Genomic DNA, 9,650 nt, shown 5'->3' with positions numbered 1-9,650 from the left:
GTATGTATGTATGTATGTATGTTTGTATGTTTGTATCTATCTATATATCTATTTATCTATCGGATCATCTATGTACATATTTGTATATATATATATATATATATATATATATATATATATATATATAGCTCAGCATCAATATTTCTCTATAGAATTACTTCTAACCTAAATTGATTTGCTTACGTTATCTTCTTACTAATGACAAGCAAGATTATAGACAGAATTACTAACTAACGTAACATAATATATTAAATAGCTCTATTTACAATCTTGCTTAAAGTTTCCATTCGTTGCTGTACAATCCTATACAATCTCCTATTTCTATCTCGATAATATGAAATTATCATAATTAAAGAATTGAGATCGACGGACAGTGATATATAGAGAATAATCATAGAGTTAAAATGGAAAGCGGTTTGGCAGCGAGATTGTTTGTGCTACAAACATAAACCATTGTGAGAATGTATTTCACCGTTACTATATTCCGAGTGAAGATTCCGTCTCGGCTTTGTTTTAATCGACTACTCCCTCACCGACCAAGTGAGACATTGTCTCATGTTTGATATGAAGAACAGTGTTTGAACAAAGATGGGGAGAAACGAACAAGATAATTTATCTTATTATGACTTAAAATCTCACAAACTATATTTAATTTTTAATACAAACTAATATAACAAGATTGGCAATGAATTAATGAATTTCATTTTATTTGACAAATATTCTTTTATATAAAGTATTTCAGATTAAGTGCATTTGGAAAAATTAAGGCTAAAATATACTAAAATAAGAAATATTCTAAATTACCACAGATTAAACAGTGGTGTGATTTAAAGCGTTTCAATTGGGAACTTAGAGACAGTTATATATAATGCAATTGTGCTTCTGACGTGTTTCTTACGTGTTTCAGTCGCTTCACATTATATTAAGTCACACATACAGTAAGAATTTTCAAATGAGAATTATATAATCGAAGAAAGTTACACGCTTTGTCCTTTATTTAAAAGGAATTTTGCGATCAGACTGTAAATCTGAAAGTTAGATCGCTCTTGTTACAACTCAGATTGTCTCCTGTAAAATAATAGATGCGTATGCGGGTTGCTTTTAGCAACCACAGATCTTCTAATATTTATACCGCTTGCGCTAATATAAGCAAGAACGTCAGAGGTCTCGACTGCAACAAGGTCAACCATAAACTTGTGAGGAAGCAATCGATACCTTGACAGTCATTCCCCGCCCCTCAGTCCTTCATTATCGGGGCAAAGATTGCTTTCCGCATATACGATCCCCACGAGTCAGACTGGCTGTTCCAGAGCTTCAATCTCGATTTTCTCCGGGTTGACACCTTTTCCAGTTTATCTGCTGGTACCATAAAAAATGTGAAATGTTAAACCCAACAGATTTTAATATTAACCTCTCTCAGGTTATGAGTAAGCTCAACTTCATAGTAAATTTATTTCTTGTCGGGTTTAAATTCGAAGTCAGATTTTAATTTTGTCGGAATTTAAATTCGATAGCATTATCACTACACCTGAAATAATGAACAATTACGACTTAGCGATTGCAGCAATCAACGAGTAGACTCTGTATGGCCCTTTCTCTAGAAAATGCAGTTTATCCCCCTCAAACAAACTCTCTGACGTCATAGAAAACAAGAATCGACACAGCGTTAAATTGTAGTTTGGGTCCGAAATTATTGACCTCCTCAAATATGCAATTCTTATATGTGGAAGAATCTGGGGAATGATGTAGGTTCCATTTGATACCAACCTGCTTGAGCCTACTCCTGATTCTCTGATACAGTATTCTTGCTTTAAAATAATCTAAATTAATGTGTTCCATCGCAATATTGTCGTATTTTAATTTCATAACAACAGAATAATAAATTCCTTATTTTCAAAATAGATGAAGAATATGCGGAGTATTTCAACAGAAAATTTGCGAAAGTGGATGCGAATAAAATATGGTTCAAACTAAGAGAATTTATGGCAAACTCAGACAAGAAAACAACGAAGTAGAAAACTGTTAAAACAAAACAACGTTAATCTATTGATATACAATAAATGATTTATCTAATTTGGTTTTTGAATTCAAACGTCATATGAACTGTCGTTATTTACTCCCGTTTTATTTCGACGGAGAAAATACTAATTATGCCATCATTCACTTTAATTACTTCTTATATGAGAATAAGTAGAATCAAAGTACCGGCGTCTATTAAGTTTATTGCTTTCATTATCAACAAAAATCCTATGACATTATCGTTATGAGAGTAATCCACTGTATATTGTACTTAGTATAGCTTTATTGGCACTGATCTCTCTGAATATATATATATATATATATATATATATATATATATATATATATATATATATATATATGTTTGTACACACACACACACACACACACACACACACATATATATATATATATATATATATATATATATATATATATATATATATATATATATATATGCGCGCGCGTGTGTGTGTATGTGTGTGTGTGTGCGCTTGTATTTTCTTTGTAAGTTTCTTGATGTCAAGTCTTGTTAAAATATGTTTTCTTTTCTATCAAGCAGGTGAATTACACCAGTATTAAACACATAAACAGCTTCAGTTTTACTATTTATTGTTATTCGTCAATTGGTTAGTGATTTAACCAGCTAACTAATAGATTGATTGATACATCATTGGGTAAATCAATCAATAAGGTGTGCTTGTCCGTTCATCCCGTGCGCGACCTCTTCAATGATATATCATCACTTCTCCATGTTATGGAAGGTGATGAAGGAAACATTATGTTTGATGTGTGTATGTATGTATCCTTCTATCTATATATATGTATCTATCTATGTGTGTGTGTGTGTGTGTGTGTGTGTTTGTATGCATACAAAAACACGTATATTCATGTATGTATGCATATATGTATGTATATATGTATGCACAAGTAATTATGTATGTATGTATGAATGTTCCCTACAGATTTTAATTTAAGAAGACGGTGGTCCCTAACAAAGACAAAAAGTTCCATCTTTGGAATGTAAATAACTAAATAACCTCCCTTTTAAAATTGAGAAAAGCCTAGCATAGATAAATAGATATGTAGGTAGGCTGATAGATAGATAGAGAGAAAGAGAGAGAGAGAGAGAGAGAGAGAGAGAGAGAGAGAGAGAGAGAGAGAGAGAGAGAGAGAGAGAGAGAGAGAGAGAGAGAGAGAGAGAGAGAGAGAGAGAGAGAGAGAGAGAGAGAGAGAGAGAGAGAGAAGTGATGAATGATTTAAGGAATAATTAATGAAAATAATTATTGGACAATATTTTCTGATTGCTTATTTTAAAATTATCGCTATACATGCGTAGAGAAGTGTCAGCAAGAGAAACGTAACTTTAGCATAAGGAGCGAGGAAACTTCTCATGAATTGATTTATTGCCTATAAGACAAATTTTATTGCTCGGAATATATTATAATTCATTTATTCCTTTAATTTATATATGTTTGATCTGCTTTCAAAGTATGTTGCCACCATGCCTTATGTGATAATTCTGCACTATTGCGTCAATACGAGACGAGGCTTCAAATAGAGGGTTTCTAATTTATGTAATCTTCTCACGGTTCAACAGAAGTGGCGTTCAAATTAAAATGATGGATTAACAACATAAAATATTTTCCGATCATTATACTTGTAATATAGCTATAACCATCAGCATAACTGCTGATCTAGTAACATATTATCGTTATAGAAGTCTTACTAAGTTGACTTCTATCATTTGTACTTATTTTGTTCAGTGATTCGTTTAAATCAAAATCCTCTCAAAGACTATCATATGAGTATCGAACAAAACAAAACAATAAAAACAGTCTCTTGCGGTCCTTCGATATTGTAACTGGGATTTCTGTTGGATAGAAAAGTGGTTTCTTTCACATGCAAAATACTTCCTATTCGAACAGGAGTATATAAATTTAAGCACCACCAGCACACGATTGGTATTTATCCGTACTTATAAGATGCTAAGAAATTTTAACCAATAAGAGACTAAGATTTTCATTATCACATACAAAACTACATAACGGATCAGGTTTTCTTCAATAAATCTAAATATATATCGGCACCTTCTATCTGGTATTTGTCTACAAGTTACATGACAGGCCTCCAGTGGATTGTGCTGGTTCGTCTACGACGGTGCTGCTACACACTTCAAAATATTCCAGACCTTGTGAAAAAGGAAGATATCAGAGTTATTGGTTTCTGGAAAAGTTGTCTGTCTCTGCAATTATGAAGTTATCTGACCCCCACAATTATAGTCAATACCTAACGCTTAATCATATACTACACAGTATCGTGCCCTTGGTCATTTTCGCTCTTGAACTCAACCGACATTATAGCGTTCTTTCACTTTGATACCACCTATCATGGGGCACTAATCCTAAACCATCACAAAAAGCTTGGTGGATTACTAAAAGCAAATATATATACACGCCCTTTCACATTCAACCAACCAAATCTCCATGACCCACGCCCTAAACGGTTTAATATTATCCATGCTGTAATTTTAAACATTGAATGTGGCCTACAACTCGAAGAGAATCTTAGTCATTCCTGAAAAGCTTGTGGCTTCCCACTAGCAACGTGTCTCATGATATAAGACTAATGGTGGTGTACAAAATATTATTTTAGTGGTCACAAAGTTCTCAAGCTGTTTCGTCTCTAAAACCGAAGCAGGACTACATCAGTTCCTTTACCAATGGACCTCCACCAACAGTGCTGTGTCAACGTTTACTGTTTTTTCTAAACAATGATGTCTCTGAAAATAGAAATAAAGAATTTACATTTACTGACCACATTACATCTAGCTCTATGCTATACAATCTTCATTAATAGCTTCCAAATATATTCCTATCCACCCCAAAAGCATTCCCGCTGCATACAACCGATTGCTTTGAAATATCCAATTCATTGACGCTGGAAATGTCTCTTTCATTACCCTGAAATGTTACACCCCAGTAGTTCTACAATCTCCAAACACTTTAATCGCTCACTTTAAATTAGAAGCAAGACAAAGTGCCACCCAGTCGAGAGGGATACAACCCTTGTAACCCAACCAACATTCGCTCTAATACTCTGTTCTTTAACATCTCTATATTCAAGTTAACTGTTGTTTAGAACGATGTACTTCAACTCATTGCATGTCTCTCCATGTTGTAGAGATTCACTTAATCCGGGATTAGGTACAGAACGTTTGTTTTCTTTGCAGCGCAATAGACGACAAATTTTGCTTGTCATCAAATGAGTCGAGATCACCAGTAACACATACGTGAGATCACACATCTGCCCATCTCTCTAGACTAAACAACCCTTAAATTAGTGTGTTGCATAACTACGTCTATATATTTTAGTGCAACAGCTATAAATGTTACTCAGAAATTCGAAGTCAGTTGCATGTTTTACATACCGAATATCATGTCTTCGTATACCGAAGGAGTAAATAATAAGGAAGCCAGATTTAATTCACAAACAAACAAACTATGCTGGATTATATAAATATATAGCATACCCCGTTGACAAAATGGTATGCGATAAGGAAGAAAGAAAAGTCAAGAGATATGACAGGTTAGCTTGGGAAGTTAAGCAGTTGTGTTTGATGAAACATCATGGAAACATGAACTAAGCCGGGAATGGGAGACGTGTGGATTCTATCACTGACTTTTCCATTTTCCGACGTTAAGTAAGTCTAAATCATCTAATGAGCCATATTCTCACATGGCTTAGTAGATATTTCTAGCATGCCAAGGCTTTAAGTGGCAATGGACACTGTAGTAGTCAAAACACGACATCTACTATTCTCTTCTTTTACTTCTTTACTATCTAAATTCTATTTTCTAAGAATTCTTTTATGCTTCCCTTTTCAATCCAAACTTCACATTTCGATAACCGTTGGCTTTTTCAGAAAGATTGAAGGAAATGTTTTCGTCATTTCCATTCTGATTCTTTGATTTTTCGGGAGAGACAATTTCTTCTTCAATTTATTTCAATCTTCAGGAATGGTTTTACAAATGAGATTCTCCATGGTTATATCCGCAGTTCCCAAATCTATTAGTTCAATAAAATCTTTAGAGCAAATGTCACACAATATTCCGACTTTCTCTTTGATTCTCATGGCTACTGTCACTCTCAGCGGCGGAGAAACATTAAGAAGATATCCTAAAGGCATTAACGCAATCTTTACACCTAGATCCCCATGTGACACACCAATGGTAAATAATTCAAGGTGGTTCTACAACATTAAATTGCATTTTATGAGAGATTTCTCGTGTATTTTGGCGGTAGTTAACTCAGGTTTCTGATTTTTCTCATTTTCTTATCTTTTATAGGATATCCAAAATTTATTCATTGCATTTGTCGGCTTTATAATGTTTCAGAATAAATACTATGATACTTTTGTGGGCGTAAAAGGGAGGGAAGCATTCATCAATATGTGTAGTAGATTTAATCCATCGGTCGGTTTAACACTAACACTTAAACCTACTGGTATTTTAACAATGTCTAAGCTGTTGCACGTGTTTCTACTGAGTCGAGGTGTGAGGATAGGATTCAGCGAGCCAAAAGGTACCTCGGCGCTAAACTTACTCTACAGGTTAAGCGATTAGATGAAAACAAAAATAACCAAGTGTGCCTGATTCTGGTTTCGAATTGTGGCTAAATTCTTGTATGTTCTGCTAAGGTGTTAAATCAATTACATCAACTGCATTGCCCGACTAATACTTGTTTTATCGACCCCGAAATAACTTTGGTGGAATTTGAACTGAGAACGTAAAAATGGAAGAAATGCCTGCAGGCACTTTGCACGTTGCTCTAACGATTCTGCCAGATGACCAAATGCTCAATTGCACACATAAATACACGGCAATCCTGGGTGACCATGTCCAAATTCCAGTATTTACATGTATGTATGCATGGTATGGTGTGTATACACACACACAACCACACACAAACACACACACACACACACACACACACACACACATATATATATATATATATGAGAGAGAGAGAGAGAGACAGAGAACTACATATATATATGTACGTGTATACATACATGTATGTGTATATATATACATATATGCACTTTTGTTATTTACACCACCTGTCCTCGTCTGTTGTTATTATTTGTATATTCTCCCATACATATATATATATATATATATATATATATATATATATATATATATATATATATATATATATATATATATATATATATACACATGTATATACAGGGGCGCTTACAAAAATTCACTTTGGGTAGCAACTTTATCAAGTGGTGAAAAGGTCGCCATAGCTGTTTTCATATATATAACTTGTCTACGCATGCGAACTACCATATATAAAAATGCACGTAAATATCAAAGATATATACAAACTGTTATCCACCTAAATACAGAGATGTACAGTGCACATTCATAGAAATTACCAAACGTTTACACATATACGCTCACAAGTATACCCAATCATAGAAATAATTGAGGCAGTTCTTCGGTCACGACGACGTGGGTTACAGTCGATCCGATGAATGCAGCATGCCGCCAGTGAAATTAACGCGCAAGTGGCTGAGCACTCCACAGACATGTGTACCCTTAACGTAGTTCTCGGAGAGATTCTACGTGACAGAGAATGTGACAAGGCTGGTCCTTTGAAATACAGGTACAACAGAATCAGTTAGAAAGAGTTTGGGAGAAAATTATGATGAAAGTGTACAGTAGGGTTCGCCACCACGCCCTGCTGGAGTCTCGTGGAGCTTTAGGCGTTTTTGGTGCAGAAACACTCGAAATGCCCGGTATGGGAATCGAAATCTCGATTCTACGACCGCAAGGCCGCTACTCTAACCACTGGGCTATTGCGCCTCTACAGTCATATACATACGTAACATATGTATACACTAATATACATACATACATACATACATACATACATACACACACAACAACGGGTGTGAAGAAACATCTGTTTTGCATTAGCTGTTGTATCGATTGAGAAAGTTCTTCTGATTTCCACTGATGTCGTTGTTGAATAACAATAACATATATTAGTATGACGATGTCGCGACGCAAGTGACAGCGGGAATGACAATGTCGATGACGACGATAAGAACGAGATATACGATGTTGCTGCGGCTCCTACCACTGCTGCTGGTGACGACGAGGACGACGACGACGATGAAGAGGAGAACATCGATGAAGATAATGGCGACAAAGATGATGACGATGACGATGACGACGACTACGATGGTGAAAACGATGATGGTAGGCATTCATCATCATAACCATTAAAATAATCCTTTATATTATAGACGCAATACCAGAAATTTGCGGGGAGAGGGTAAGTCGATTACATCGATCCCAGTTCATAACTGGTACTTATTTAATCGACCCCAAAAGGATGAAATACGAAGTCAACCTCGGCGAAATTTGAACTCAGAACGTAACGTCGGGCGAAATTACATTTACAATAATGGTGATGCTGATGGTGACGACGATGGTATGTGGAGATGTGGTGAAGGTAGTATCACTGGTATTGGAGGTGGTTCTGACATTTCTCTGCCTTACTTTCATATATCATAATCTAGTGACCAGAATTATGGCCAAATGTACAGAAATTATAACCACTCCATTTGTTTGTTTTCTGATCTACCAAAGAATAGTTGGTGTCCCCTTACCATCTTAAGAAACATGTTGTCTGCCGTTGTTTGTCCCCCCTTGTGGGCATTAAAAAAAAAAAGAAACTTTAGCACACCGGACGAAATGCTTAGCGGGAATTCGTCTGTCTTTATGTTCTGAGTTCAAATTCCGCCGCGATCAACTTTGCCTTTTATCCTTTTGGGGTCGATAAATTAAGTACCAGTTGCGTACTGGGGTCAATCTAATCAACTGGCCCTATTCCCAAAAATTTCGGGCCTTCTACCTAGAGTAGAGAAGAAATAATTCATATTGTTTATAGCATTTGGTTACAGTTCGAAAATTCGCGTACAAATTTCCATCACGACTTGACTACTATTTCTTAAATTATTTATGATTTGATCACCATTTCTTATTACTCGCTAAGTTTGGATGAAGGGACAAAGCCCATGTCATTTGGAAGCCCTTTGTTACTGGCGAGTTCTATACAATTATTGTTTCATTTAATGTATTGCAGATTATAAAATGTAGGAAAGACACGGAAACAGATGGAGGAGATTCAAGATGACCGTTGTTAAAGAGGATGGAGGTTTGTTGTTACAGTTTAGTAGGGAAGCGAATACTAGATGTACCAAGTGTGCCGAGTGAGGGTCACGGCTCTGCTTCATTGGAGTCCATTATAGCATATTGAGAACCTGATAAGATTCCAACCATAGTTTTCAGATATCTTCATCCTAAAATGAAAAACCTGATGCATGTCATTTTTTTAGAAAGCGATTGAAAATCTGCATTAATATTGTCTGGTAAATCAACATCAGTTGATTAGTATGTCAGTGAAACGGCAAATTTAGTTGAAAATTAGAAGTCTAATCACCAATCAGAGTGGACATTTCTTTAAAAGCAAGCTAATACAATAAAGAGACACACAGACGGGCAGACGAACAGGCAGTGAGACGGGGCCGGGCAGACAGCGAAGTCAAG

This window comes from Octopus bimaculoides, chromosome 5 (genome assembly GCF_046866305.1).
Source record: "Octopus bimaculoides isolate indiv1 chromosome 5, ASM4686630v1, whole genome shotgun sequence".
Classification (NCBI taxonomy): domain Eukaryota; kingdom Metazoa; phylum Mollusca; class Cephalopoda; order Octopoda; family Octopodidae; genus Octopus; species Octopus bimaculoides.
This window is presented reverse-complemented; position numbering follows the sequence as displayed.